Here is a 14,611-nt window from a genome sequence, read left to right as displayed (position 1 = left end):
AGAATGAGTTTGGGAGTATCCCTTCCTCTGCCATCTTTTGGAATAGTTTCAGCAGGATAGGTGTTATCTTTTCAATACATGTTTGATAGAATTCGCCTGTGAGGCCATCTGGTCCTGGACTTTTGTTTGTTGGAAATTTTTTAGTCAGTTTCAATTTCAGTTCTTGTGATTTTGGTCCATTCATCTTTTCTATTTCATCTTGGTTTAGTCTTGGAAGATTGTACATTTCTAAGAATTTGTCCATTTCTTCTAGGTTTTCTCTTTTATTGGCATATAGTTGCATATAGTAGTCTCTTATGATCCTTTGTATTTCTGTGATGTCCGTTGTTACTTCTCCTTTTTCATTTCTAATTTTATTGATTTGAGTCCTCTCTCTTTTTTTCTTGATAAGTCTGGCTAAGGGTTTATCAATTTTGTTGATCTTTTCAAAGAACCAGCTTTTCGTTTCCTTGATCTTTTCTATGGTTTTCTCTGTTTCTATTTCATTGATTTCTGCTCTGACTTTTATGATTTCTTTCCTTCTACTAACTTTAGGTCTTATCTGGTCTTCTCTCTCGAGCTACTTTAGATGTAAAGTTAACTTGTTTATTTGAGCTTTTTCTTGTTTCCTGAGGTGGGCTTGTATTGCTACAAGCTTTCCTCTTAGAGCGGCTTTTGCTGCATCCCATAGGTTTTGGAGTGTCATATCTTTGTTGTCATTTGCTTCTAGGTATTTTTAAATTTCTTCTTTGATTTATTCAGGGATCCATTGGTTGTTTAGTAGCATGTTGCTTAGTCTCCACATGTTTGTGTTTTTTTGCAGATTTTTTCTTGTTGTTGATTTCCAGTCATATAGCATTGTGTTTGGAAAAGATGCTTGATATGATTTCAATTTTCTTAAAGTTACTGAGGTTGGATTTGTAGGCCAGGATGTGATCCATCTTAGAGAATGTTCCATGTGCACTTGAGAAGATTGTGTATTCTGTTGCTTTTGGGTGGAATGTCCTATAAATATCTATTAGGTCCATATGGTTTAATGTGTCATTCAGGGCCTGTGTGTCCTTATTGATTTTCTGTCTGGTTGATCTGTCCGTTGCTGTAAGTGGGGTGTTAAAGTCCCCCACTATTATTGTGTTATTGTTGATTTGTCCTTTTAAGGTTGTTAGCAGTTGCCCTATATATTGTGGTGAACCTATGTTGGGTGTGTAGATATTTAACATTGTTATATCTTCTTCTTGGATTGATCCTTTGATCATTATGTAATGTCCTTCCTTGTCCCTTAAAATATTCTCGATTTTAAAGTCTATTTTGTCTGATATGAGTATTGCTACTCCAGCTTTCTTTTGATTCCCGTTCACATGGAATGTTTTCGTCCATCCTCCCACCTTCAATTTGTATGTGTCCCTAGAAGTGAAGTGGGTCTCTTGAAGACAGCATATATATGGGTCTTGTTTTTGTATCCATTCAGCCAGTCTGTGTCTTTTGGTTGGGGTGTTTAGTCCATTAACATTTAAGGTAATTATTGATATGTATGTTCTTATTGCCATTTATTAAGGTAATTATTGATATGTATGTTCTTATTGCCATTTATTATTTATTGGATTTGTTTTTGTTGCTCTTTTTTCTTCCCTTCTCTTGTTCTCTCCTCTTGTGGTTTGATGACTATCTTTAATGTTGTATTTGAATTGATTTTTCTTATTTGTGTGTGTATCGATTGCAGATTTTTGGTGTGCAGTTATTCTGAAGTTTTGATATAAGAGTCTATATATATATATATAAGGTTATTTTAAGCTATTGGTCTCTTAATTGCAAGTGCATCTCCAGGGTCCTGCATTTGTATCCTCCTCTTCTCATGCTTTCTGATTTTGGTGGCATAATTGTGCATGGATGATTTCGTATCTTTATATATACCTTTCCTGGTGAGCCTTGTCATTTGTGGTATTTTTGTTTCCTGTTGCTGCCTTTTGTTTTCTGCCTAGAGAATTTCCTTTAGTATTTGTTGTAATGCTGGTTTAGTGTTGCTGAATTCTCTTAGCTTTTGCTTATCTGTGAAGCTTTTGATTTCTCCTTCAAATTTGAATGAGAGCCTTGCTGGGTAAAGTAGTCTTGGTTGGAGGTTTTTTCCTTTCATCACGTTAAGTATATCATGTCACTCCTTTCTGGGCTGCAGATTTTCTGCTGAAAAATCTGCCAACAACCTTATTGGGGTTCCCTTGTATGTTCTTTGTTTCTTTTCCCTTGCTGCTTTCAAGATTTTCTCTTTGTCTTTAATTTTGGTCAGTTTGATTAATATGTGCCTTGAGGTGTTCCTCCTTAGGTTTATTTTATATGGTACTCCTTGTGCTTCCTGGATTTGAGTGAGTGGTTCCTTTCCCACATTAGGGAAGTTTTTGGCTATTATCTCTTGGAATATTTTTTCTGTCCCCTTCTCTCTGTCTTCTCTTTCTGGCACCCCTATAATATGGATGTTGGTGGGTTTAACTTTGTCCCAGAGTTCTCTGAGACTCTCTTCATTTGTTTTCAATTTTTTTTCTGTTTTCTGTTCTGCATCTGTAATTTCTACTAATCTGTCCTCCATCTCACTTATTTGTTCTTCTGCCTCCTGTATTCTGCTGTTGGCTTCTTCTAACAAATTTTTTGTTTCAGTTATTGTATTTTGCATCTCTGCTTGCCTAAGTTTGAAATCTTGTCTTTCTTTGCTCAATATTTCCTGTACATTATCCATCTTTGCCTCCAGTTTGTTTCCAATGTCTTGCATCATCTTCAGCATCAACAGTCTAAAGTCTTTTTCCTGGAGGCTGAGAATCTCCTGATCACTTAGCTGACTTTCTGTGTTTTTTTCTTTCTCCCTCATCTGAGTTATAGTTCTCTGTCTTTTCATTTTTATACGTTTTTGGTGTGGTGACCTTTTTACAGATGATAGAGTTGTAGCCTCTCTTATTTCTGGTGTGTGCCCCCCTTGTGGCTGAGGTTGGTACAGGGGCTAGCTGTAGGCTTCCTGATGGGAGGGACTGGTGCCTATCCACTGGTAGGTAGAGCTGATTCCTGTCCTTCTGGTGGGTGGGCTTTGTCTCTGGATGAGATTAGAGGCAGCTGTGTGCCTGGGGTGTCTTTAGGCAGCCTGTTTATTGAGGGGTGGTGCTGTGATCCCGCCTGGATTGTTGTTTGGCCTGGGGCTTCTCAGCACTGATGGGCAGGGCCAGATTTTCCCCAAATGGCCACCTCCAGAGAAAGGCACTCTGCTGAATATTCCCAAGAGCTTTGCTTCCAATGTCCTTCCCCCACAACAAGCCACATTCACCCCTGTTTTCCCAGGAGGTTCTCCAAGAACTGCAGTCAGATTTGACCCAGATTCCTATGGAGACTTAGCTTTGCCCTGGGACCCAGTGCACATGAAAGTCTGTGTGCACCTTTTAAAAATGGGGTCTCTGTTTCCCCCAGTCCTGTGGAGCTCCTGTGCACAAGCTCCACTAGCCTTCAATGCCAGATGCTCTGGGGGCTTCTTCTCCCAGTGCCAGATCCCCACACATGGGATTTTGATGTGGGGTTCAGATCTCTCACTCCTATAGGTGAGTCTCTCTGAACCAGTTACTTTCCAGTCTGTGGGGCTTCCCACCTGGGAGGTATGGGGTTGCTTATATTGTGTAATCGTCCTTCCTACCTCTTGATGTGGCCTCCTCTTTGTCTTCTGGAGTAGGATATCTTTTTGAAAGTTTCCAGTCCATTTGGTTGAAGCTTGCTCAGCATTTGGTTGTAAATTTTGTTGTTTTTAGGAGAGAAGTTGAGCTCAGTCCTTCTATTCTGCCATCTTAATCCCATCCAGCCCTGTTAGTCTTTAAATGTAGTTTATATACACACAGATACAGCCTTAATATCAATAGCTGGGTGTCTTGGTCACAATAGGGAGAAATAACAGTAGCTTCTGTGTACTGTGCTAAGCACTTAAAACTCTTTTAATCCATTTGTTATTGAACAAAGTTCATGTGTCCGATGCACAGTGAAGCCAAATAAACTGAAATGTCTCAGTTGGGAGCAAAGAAAAGTTTATTGTAGGGTCCAGCAAGGAGAATGGATGGCTTGTGCTCAAAATCTCCAAACTCCCTGATGGTTTTGGGGAAAATGTTTTTATAGGCAAAACTTGGAGTGAGGACTGAAGGGTGTGTGGCTTTCTTATGATTGCTTGGTGGTCAAGTAGCAGAGTGGTGCTCCAGGAATCTGGTGCTTAGCCTAAAGTTTCCATCCCCCACCCAGGGCCTTGGTTCTGCAGAAGAGCTCGAAGATGTTATTATATATATTTCTTAAAGAGGAACCAGGACCCTGCCCCAAGGCTCTACTCTTGTTTCTTGATTTATCCTCCCTATGTCTGTATTTCTTCCCTTCCCTGATTAGCAACCATTTGAACCTACTCTTTGAAATTCAGGGAAGGTCATGGAGGCTGGATGAAGCCTGTTTCCTACACAGAAGAAATGGGGTACACAGAATTTGTACCTAGGAGCCCCACAGGGTCCTGCTTGGTTTCACTTTCAACATTCCCTTGTGGTGGCTTCTTTTTACATATATATATATATTCTTTATATATCTTTATACATTTGTATATAAAATATATATCTTTATATATATATACATTATTTATATTCTTTATATATATATATATATATATCTTTCTGTAGATATATAGATATAAAGAAGCTACCTCATGGGAATGTTGAAAGTGAAACTGAGCAGCATCCTGTGGGGTTCCTAAGTACCATATATATTATATATATATATTTATATATATATATATTCTTAATTATAGTTGATCTACAATGTTGTGCCAATTTCTGCTGTACAGCAAAGTGACCCAGTCACATATATATACATTCCCTTTCTTATATTATTTTCCATCATGGTCTATCTCAAGAGACTGGATATAGTTCCCTCTGCTGTACAGTAGGACCTCATTGCTTACCCATTCTAAATATAATAGTTTGCATCTACTAACCCCATACTTCCAGTCCATCCCACACACCCCCCACCCCCTCGTCAATCACAAGTCTGTTTTCTATGTCTGTGAGTCTGTTTCTGTTTTGCAGACAGGTTCATTTGTGTCATATTTTAGATTCCACATATAAGTGATATCATGTAGTATTTGTCTTTCTCTTTCTGACTTATATCGTTTAGTATGAGAATCTCTAGTTGCATCCATGTTGCTGCAAATGGTATTATTTTCTTTTTTATGCATGAGTAGTATTCCATTGTATATATGTCCCACATCTTTTTTTTTCATTTTTTAAACTTTTATTGAAGATTTACAATGTTATGATAATTTCTTCTGTAAAACAAAGTGATTTAGTTATTCATATACACACATCTATTCTCTTTCAGATTCTTTTATCACATAGATTATCACAGAATATTGGGCAGACTTTTCTGTACTATAGAGCAGGTCCCCACTGGCTAATGATTCCATATACCTCAGCATGCATATGCCAATCCCAAACCTACAGTTCATCCCCCAAACCCCATCTGTCACCTTTGGTAACCATGTTTTTCAAAGTCTGTGAGTCTGTTTCTGTTCTGCAAAAAAGTTCATTTGTATCTTTTTTTTTAGATTACACATGTAAGTGATATCATATTATGCTTGTTTTTCACTGTCTAAATTCACTTAGCATGATAATCTCTAGGTCCATTCATGTTGCTGCAAATGGATTTATTTCATTCTTTTTTATGGTTAATATTCCATTGTATATATGCACCACATCTTAATCCATTCATTTGTCAGTGCGTGTTTAGGTTGCTTCCACATCTTGGCAGTACATAGTGCTGCAATGAGCATTGGGGTATGTGTATCTCCTCGAATTGTGGTTTCTTTGATAGATGCCCAGGAGTGGGATTACTGGATCACAGGGTAGTTCTATTTTTAGTTTTTTTTGTGGAAACTCCGTACTGTTTTCCATAGTGGTTGCACCAATTTACATCCTCAGCAACATTGTAAAAGTGTTTCTTTTTCTCCACACTCTCTCCAACATTTATTGTTTATAGACATTTTGATGATGACCATTCTGGTTGGTGTAAATGTTTGTGGACATTTTGATGATGACCATTCTGGCTGGTGTAAACTACTACAAACCTGCTAGTAGTTTTGATTTGCATTTCTCTAATAATAGTGACATTTAGCATCTTTTCATGTGTCTTTTTTTTTTGGCCATCTGTATGTCTTCTTAGGAGAAATGTCTACTTAGGTCTTCTGCCCATTTTTTAAAATTGTGTTGTTTGTTTTTTTGATATTGAGCTGTAGGAGGTGTTTGTATATTTTGGAGATTAATCCTCTGTCAGTTGCTTCTTTTGCAAATATTTTCTCCCATTCTGTGGGTTGTCTTTTCATTTTGTTTACAGTTTCCTTTGCTGTGCAAAAATTTTTAAGTTTAATTAGGTCCCATTTGTTTATTTTTGTTTTTATTGCCATTACTTTAGGAGGTGGATCTGAGAAGATATTGCTGTGATTTATGTTAGAGAGTGTTCTGCCTATGTTTTCCTCTAAGAGTTTTATAGTATCTGGTCTTACATTTAGGTTTTAATCCATTTTGAGTTTATTTTTTGTGCATGGTGTTAGTGTTCTAATTTTATGCTTTTGCATGTAGCTGTCCAGTTATACCAGCACCAGTTACTGAAGATTGAAGATTGTCTTTTCTCCATTGTATATTCTTGCCTCCCTGTCATAGATTAGTTGACCATAGATGTGTGGGTTTATTTCTGAGGTTATTTCTATTCTGTTCTGTTGATTTATACTTCTGTTTTGGTGCCAGTACCATACTGTTTTGATGACTGTAGCTTTGTAGTATAACCTGAAGTCAGGGGGCCTGATTCCTCCAGCTCCATTTTTCTTTCTCAGGATTGCTTTGTCCATTCAGGGTCTTTTGTGTTTCCATACAAATTAAAAAGTTTTTTTTGTTCTAGTTCTGTGAAAAATACCATTGGTAATTTAATAGGGATTGCGTTTGTAGATTGCCTTGGATAGTATAGTCATTTTGACAATATTGATTATTCTAATCCAAGAGCATGGTATATCTTTCTATCCATTTGTGTCATCGTTGATTTTTTTTTTTATCAGCATCTTATAGTTTTCAGAGCACAGGTCTTTTGTCTCTTTAGGTGGTTTTTTGCTATGTATTTTATTCTTCTTGATGCTGTGGTAAATGGGATTGTTTTCCTAATTTCTTTTTCTGATCTTTGTTAGTACATAGACATGTAATAGATTTCTGTGTATTAATTTTGTATCCTGCAATTTTGCCAATTCCATTGATGAGCTCTAACAGTTTTCTGGTAGCGCTTTTAGGATTTTCTATGTATAGTATCATATGCCACATCTTCTTAATTCATTCATCTGTTGATGGACATTTAGGTTGTTTCCATGTCTTGGCTACTGTACTGAACATACAGGTGCATATATCTTTTTGAGTCATAGTTTTTTCCAGATATATGCCCAGGAGTAGGCTTGCTGGATCATATGGTAGTTCCATATTTAGTTTTCTAAGGAACCTCCATACTGTTTTCCACCATAGTTTTACCAACTTACATTCCCACCAACAATGTGGGATTGTTCCCCTTTCTCCACACCCTCTCAGCATTTGTTATTTGTAGACTTATTAATGATGACCATTCTGACTGGTGTGAGGTGTTACCTACTGGAGTTTTGATTTTCATTTCTCTAATAATTGGTGATGTTGAGCACTTTTTCATGTGCCTATTGGCCATGTATATGTCTTCTTTGTAGAAATGCCTATTTAGGTCTGCCCATTTTTTGATTGGGTTGTTTGTTTTTTGTTGTTGAGTTGTTTGAGTTTGTATATTTTGGAGATTAAGTCCTTGATATTTGCATTATTTGCAACTATTTTCTCCCATTCCATAGGTTGTCTTTTTTTTTTTTTTTTTTAATGATTCCTTTTGCTGTGCAAAAGCTTGTAAGTTTGATTAGGTTCCATATACTTACTTTTGTTTTATTTCTGTTGCCGTTGGAGACTGACCTAAGAAACACTTTTATGGTTTATGTCAGAGAATGTTTTGTCTATGTTCTCTTCTAGGAGTTTTATGGTGTCATGTCTCATGTTTAAGTTTCCAAGCCATTTGGAGTTAATTTTTGTGCATGGTATGAGGTAGCTACTATATTATCTCCATTCTAGAAATGAGAAAATTGAGACCTAGAGAGGTTATGTAACTTGTCTGAAGTCCTACAGCTTGCAGGTAGCAGAGCTGGGCTCACAGCCAGGCTGCATGACTGCAAGGTGTGTTTTCTCCCCCACCACACTGCACTGCTAGCCATAAATCCTTGTGGGTGGATTTGTCCCCTAATCACCAAGTCTGCTCCTAGGCTGAGCAGTTCCTAAGCTGAGCTGAGACCTAGGGTAAGGTTGGCTTTGTATCTTTCCCTTTCAGCCTCATCTTCCTGTATCTACCCAGATCACTCATTCTCTTTCTTTCCTAGTTCTTTCTGACTCCTTGAGACAAACTTACTGGCCTTCATGCCCCTCCCTTGGCCCAGGTCTCAATTCTGTTTAGGAACTTCTGGATCTAGGGCACCACTGACCAATGATTCCCAAACACACAGACACACAGACACACACAGACACACACAGACACAGACACACACACACACACACACACACAAACTCATTGTTTAACAATTTGATATGCCTCAGCCTTTCTTCAGGTAATGTTGAGGTTTACTCAGTTTGAGAATAATACTGAAACCACACATCTCATATTCGGACTTGAACCCATGGGCTGGGGCTCAAACAAAGCCAAGACTCAAAGAGTGGGGCTTGAACCCAGGCACTGGGATTCTAACTCAGCCAAAATCCAGATTGGGACTTGAAACCACTGTCTTTTAGTCAAAATCACATATCTGGTCTCAAGAATTAACTGACGTTCTGGTTCTTATATCTCAGTGCAGAAGGAATTCAGCAAGAGACAAAGTGATAGGTAAGAAGTAGATTTATTGATAGAGATATAGTGCAGGATATCTCAGAAAGTGAGAGTGGCCTGGAAGATACACATTCCATAGCTAAAATGTAGTCCATCTCAAAAGGTGAGAGAGTGGCCCTGAAATATGGGGTAGTTTGTTTTGATGGGCTGTGTAATTTCATAGGCTAGTGAGTAGGAGGATTATTCTAAGAGGTGGAGATTTCCAGGAATTGGGACACTGGCTACTTTTTGGCCTTTTATGGTTAGCCTTGGAACTGTCACAGCACCTGTGGGAATGTCATTTAGCATGCTAATTACTACAATGAGTGCATAATAAGGCTTAAGGTCCACTGGAAGTTGAAGCTTCTGCCATCTTGGCCTTAATTGGTTCTAACCAGTCTTTGTCGTGTCCTCAATGGCTATGTCATTTTTTGTCTTTTTGCCTTTTCTAGGGCTGCTCCCACGGCGTATGGAGGTTCCCAGGCTAGGGTTCTAATCGGAGCTGTAGCTGCCAGCCTACACCAGAGCCACAGCAACGTGGGATCCGAGCCACATCTGTAACCTACACCACAGCTCATGGCAACACCAGATCCTTAACCCACTGAGCAAGGCCAGGGATTGAACCTGCAACCTCATGGTTCCTAGTCGGATGCGTTAACCACTTAGCCATAACAGGAATGCCTCTCAATGGCTATGTCATTTTTTAAAAAAGGTTGTGCCGTGTTCTCTTCCCTCCTATTTCAGTATCACAGTATACAATGGTCATAGTCCTGACTGCGATGGGAGTGAAAAAGTTAAAACCTGTCTGAACACAGTTTAGCTCGTCTTGTTCCCTGAAGTTAAATATTGGCCTACAGTGCTGGTCTCTTGGCTTGGAGAATAGCTGTGTTCTATTTCTTTGTGTTCTGAAGGGTCCACTTTTGTGCCCTGATACCTAAAAAATCCCACCCTGACTTACATTTGGGTGTTTGAAATGAATGTGTCCTTAGTCTGGGAAGCATTCCATGACATGCTAACACTTTATAGCAGAACTGGAACTGGTAATGGGAGTTAGGGAGGAGCTACTACAAATGGTGCAGAGCTTCTAGGAGTCAGTATTTATTCAACTAGCCTTCCAGAGGCGTCTACAGAAATAAGTAATTAAGCAATTTAAACAATTAAAAAAGTCAGTCATTAAAGACAATGTTTCCCCCTTCTAAATGCCTCTAACTTTGAAATAAGAAAGCTCGGAAACGCATCCGGTTCTAAAATAACGCATCTGACCCCAAAGCCAAGTTTGCTGCTGCTTCTGACAAAGTTAATTCTCTTGATTCCTGGGATATATTTTCAGAGACAGGTGGTTTCTCTAAGGTTCCTTCAGGTCTTCATTACTCAAAGCTTGGGCGATGCATTAAATTTTTTTCACTTTGATCAGTTTGGGCCATGGTTGCAGACCTCGGAGGAGTAGAAACTGTTTATACTTAAGTCAAGAGAATTGCTGGCACTTTATGAATCTCAGAAGAGGATTATTAGGGTGGTGGTATAAATGTCATATTAAATCTTCCACTTTGGCCGTGGCAGTTCATAACGCAAATGAAACAATCTGAAGATGTAAAGAAGCTGGAGATTAGCTGCCAAAGTGCAGGTCCTATCTTAGTTACTGGTAGTAAGATCATTCCTCTGTACAGTTAGAAATATGTCTCACACACACACACACACACACACACACACACACACACACACACACAGACGCGAGAGTATTTAACCATGTAAAAAAAAACGCAGCATCTGTTCTGCTTTCTCTCAAGATAAAGTAAGGATGAGTGGGCTTGCATTGCAATGGGAGGCATGAAAATTAAACTTTGTGAAGAACTTCTTTGTAGGAGGGCTTGAGAAACACCAAAGATACATGAGTAGTTTGTAGAATTCAGTTGATTTAAAAAAATGTGAAAAAGAATGTGCATCTTGTGGCTACTCAAAATATTTGCTAAATTGTATTCGAAGAAAGATGGCATGGATTTGAAGGGGATCAGAATATTCCTCCCCCAAATATGCCATTTTGGCCTGATGATTCTGAGCTGGAGGCAAATGAGAATCAACAGATGCAGAAAGAAACCTCAGATCTTCCCTTATCGGACTAAAAGTAGAAATTCCTGAGAAATGAGGACTGCTGTAAATCCCTTCTCCCGGAGGAGTTTTATAACCAGGAGAAGACAGAAAGCCGGCATTGAGATGGGTCAGCAAACAAACCTCGTGGAAATAACTTTTCTCTTCCCGTTTCTCCCATGTATTTCCTAGGCCCTTTCCTAGTTTGCTACTCTAGCTCAAACCTGTTTTTCCTTTGTCTTGTATCCACACAATATATCACTCTATTAAAAAGGTATATCACCTCTCAGGCCTACCTGTTTTTTGGATCTTCACTTTTTCTAGGAGGCCCTCCCTATGCGCATGTCATAATCAACCTTTATCCCCTTAACCTTGCTTTGAATTTGCAAGGCAGTGGGCACTAAACCTAAGGGGGAAGAGAAAAAAGTTTTTTTTTTTTCTTTTTTTTCCCCCCTCCCCCATGGATTTGTGTAAAAAGAATGACCACAACAGTCAGAACACAATTTTTCAAATGCCAAGGACCATCTGGGACAGTAATGATGCCTGCGTTTAACTCTCACCTTTGCCACTAACTTGGATGAGTTATTTAATCTCTCGCAACCTTTAGTTATACTTCTATGAACTGGGAGTAATAATACCTCTTAGAGTAGTTATAACGCATATAATGTACTCATACAGTATGAGGCTCCTTTCCTTGAAATATAAAGTGCATTCTCCTTAGTTTCCAGTATGGATTAGATATGGCTACAATTTTATTATTTTTATTTATTTATTTATTTATTTATTTTGTCTTTTTGCCTTTTTTTCTAGGGCTGCTTCCTGTGGCATATGGAGTTCCCAGGCCAGGGGCCTAATCGGAGCTGTAGCCACCGGCCTACGCCAGAGCCACAGCAACACGGGATCCGAGCCTCATCTGTAACCTACACCACAGCTCACGGCAATGCCGGATCCTTAACCCACTGAGCAAGGCCAGGGATCGAACCCCACAGCCTCATGGTTCCTAGTCAGATGCATTAACCATTGTGTCGCAAGGGGAACTCCTGGCTATAATTTTAAATGGCTTCCTTGCACTTCTATCTAAAGACAGAAAGAATGAATTGACTAACATCTTCAGATTTCTTTGAGCACTATGATTCTACAGTCTTGTGTAGACTCTTTGATGAATATTTAGTTTTGATTAATATTTAGCAAGGTTTGTTTCCTAGATTTTCCAGAAGGAGACTGAGATAGGAGACACATGCACACAGCTACCTAATCACATTAGCTCACTTGACATTTTCGGATGAGCCATAAGTTGATAAATGAGAAGGGCTGGTCACTGTCATGGTTCATAATGAGATAACCTACATCTTGATGATAACGAATTCTGATGAAGGAAAAGAAATCACCTTTGGGCAAACCCTGCAAATAGGCAGTCATCGCCTGGTTATTGCCTCTACATTTTCGTGGGTGGGAGTCAAAGAGGAGACTCAAGACTTAAACCTGGATAAATGTCTTGCAAAGATGGGCCCTGGAGTTACAGCATCTGAGCATGTGGCCTAGGGTGGAAAACGTCAGTGTCATAGAGCTCCTTGCTGGACTGCTCTTTCCTGCTAACCCTCCAGAAACAGGTCAGCATGGCAAAACCAAGCATGTGCTTGGCCTTGCCAGGTTTTAGTGGAAAATTCTGCCACTAAAAGCCCCACCTCTGACAGTGCTTTGACATGAAGCTTCATGTAATTGGAAAAGGCAGTAAGATTTTCTGCCCATAAAACATCTCTGAACATGACTAACCTTGAGGCTTCGGAGGTGGTCCTAGCAAATGCAGAAACTTCTCTGTTGTTAGAGACAAAGAAGAAGCTACCAGTATTATCCAACCCGTATCAGGGTCAGCTGCGAAGTTCCCCCAGGGGTCCATAGCTTCAGTTTCCTGCCACTAGGCAAGTGTGCTTTCAGACTAGGCTACACATACAAAGTTCAATTCTCTTTCTTTGTTACCTTCTCTAATAGCCAAATGAAAATGGATGCTTAGTCCAGACTTCCCAAGACATAGGACTGTATTTACTACTTATCTGTGTTTTGTAATTTCTGAGGTTTTTGCTTTTGGAGAAATACTGCCCAGGGAAAGGTAGAGAAATAGTCTCTTTGATACTAGTTCAGGAAAATGAGATTCTTAAGAACTACGGTTTAGGTGGAGGGAGTGGGGTGGTCTGGGGATCTGGGATTAATACATGCAAACTATTACCTTTGGAATGGATAAACCATGAGATCCTGCTGTATAGCACTGGGAACTATGTCTAGTCACTTGTGATGGAGCATGATGGAGGATAATGTGAGAAAAAGAATGTATATATGTATGTGTGACTGGGTCGCTTTGCTGTACAGTAGAAAATTGACAGAGCACTGTAAACCAGCTATAATGGAAAAATTAAAATCATTAAAAAAAAAAGAGAGATTCCCTCTCCTTAGGAAGAAAAATCACTGTTTTCTTCCTACTTTACTCCATTCCAATAAAATGAGATTTCGCAAACCTAAAAAAAAAAAAAAAAAAAAAAGAACTACAGTTTCAAAATCTCACAGTATTGGAGTTCCCCTCGCAGCTCAGTGGCTAACAAATCCGACTAGGGTCCATGGGGGTGCAGGTTTGATCCCTGGCCTTGCTCAGTGAGTCTAGGATCCAGCGTTACAGTGGCCTGTGGTGTAGGTTGCAGACATGGCTTGGATCTGGCATTGCTTCAGCTGTGGTGTAAGCCAGTAGCTGTAGCTCCGATTGGACCCCTAGTCCAGGAACTTCCATATGCTGCAGGTATGGCTCTAAAAAGGAAAAAAAAAAAACATATCACCAGAGTATTTGTAGGAGTTCCCACTGTGGCTCAGTGGTAATGAACTAGACTAGTATCCAGGAGGTCACAGGTTGATCCTTGGCCTTGCTCCATGGGTTAAGGATCCAGCATTACCATGAGCTGTGGTGTAGGTCACAGATAGGACTGAGATGTGGCATTGCTGCGGCTATGGTGTAGGCCGGCAGCTGCTGCTTGGATTTGACTCCTATCCTGGGAACTTCCATGTGCTGTGGGCATGGCCCTAAAAAGACAAAAACAAACAAAGAAACAAACAAAAAACCTCACAGTATTTGTAGGTTTGTGGCATCATCTTTCCTACCTCCACCCACGTGATACAGCCAAATAGGCCTTCTCTCGTTCTTCTGCCAACCTGCCCACTCCCAGGATTTTGCTATTTAATTCTGGGTAACTTATCTAAGAAAAGGTTGAATCTTGAAGCAAATAATATGCTGAAATGTCCTGGGTAGGAGTTGCCCGAGGAGTGGGCCAAAACAACTCATGATTCTATGGCTTGAGGAAAAGATCGAAAAATAGAGGCAGGCTCTTCTTCCCTTCCTAAAACCACTTTGGTCCAAGAACATCATGAACTTGGTAACTAGATACCCATTTAGAAGACAGCCCTTCTATTTTAGAAATGGATTTTCTAGCTGCTTTACAATCCATATAGCAGCACACCAAGTAAATCAATGAAAAATACTATGTGTGCCGATTTCTGCCAGAGATATATATAGCTCCCTTGAGCAAAGATTAAGGAAAAAGAAGTAACCAGCTTTTCATATCTG

This window comes from Phacochoerus africanus, chromosome 1 (assembly GCF_016906955.1).
Source record: "Phacochoerus africanus isolate WHEZ1 chromosome 1, ROS_Pafr_v1, whole genome shotgun sequence".
Lineage (NCBI taxonomy): Eukaryota > Metazoa > Chordata > Mammalia > Artiodactyla > Suidae > Phacochoerus > Phacochoerus africanus.
This window is presented reverse-complemented; position numbering follows the sequence as displayed.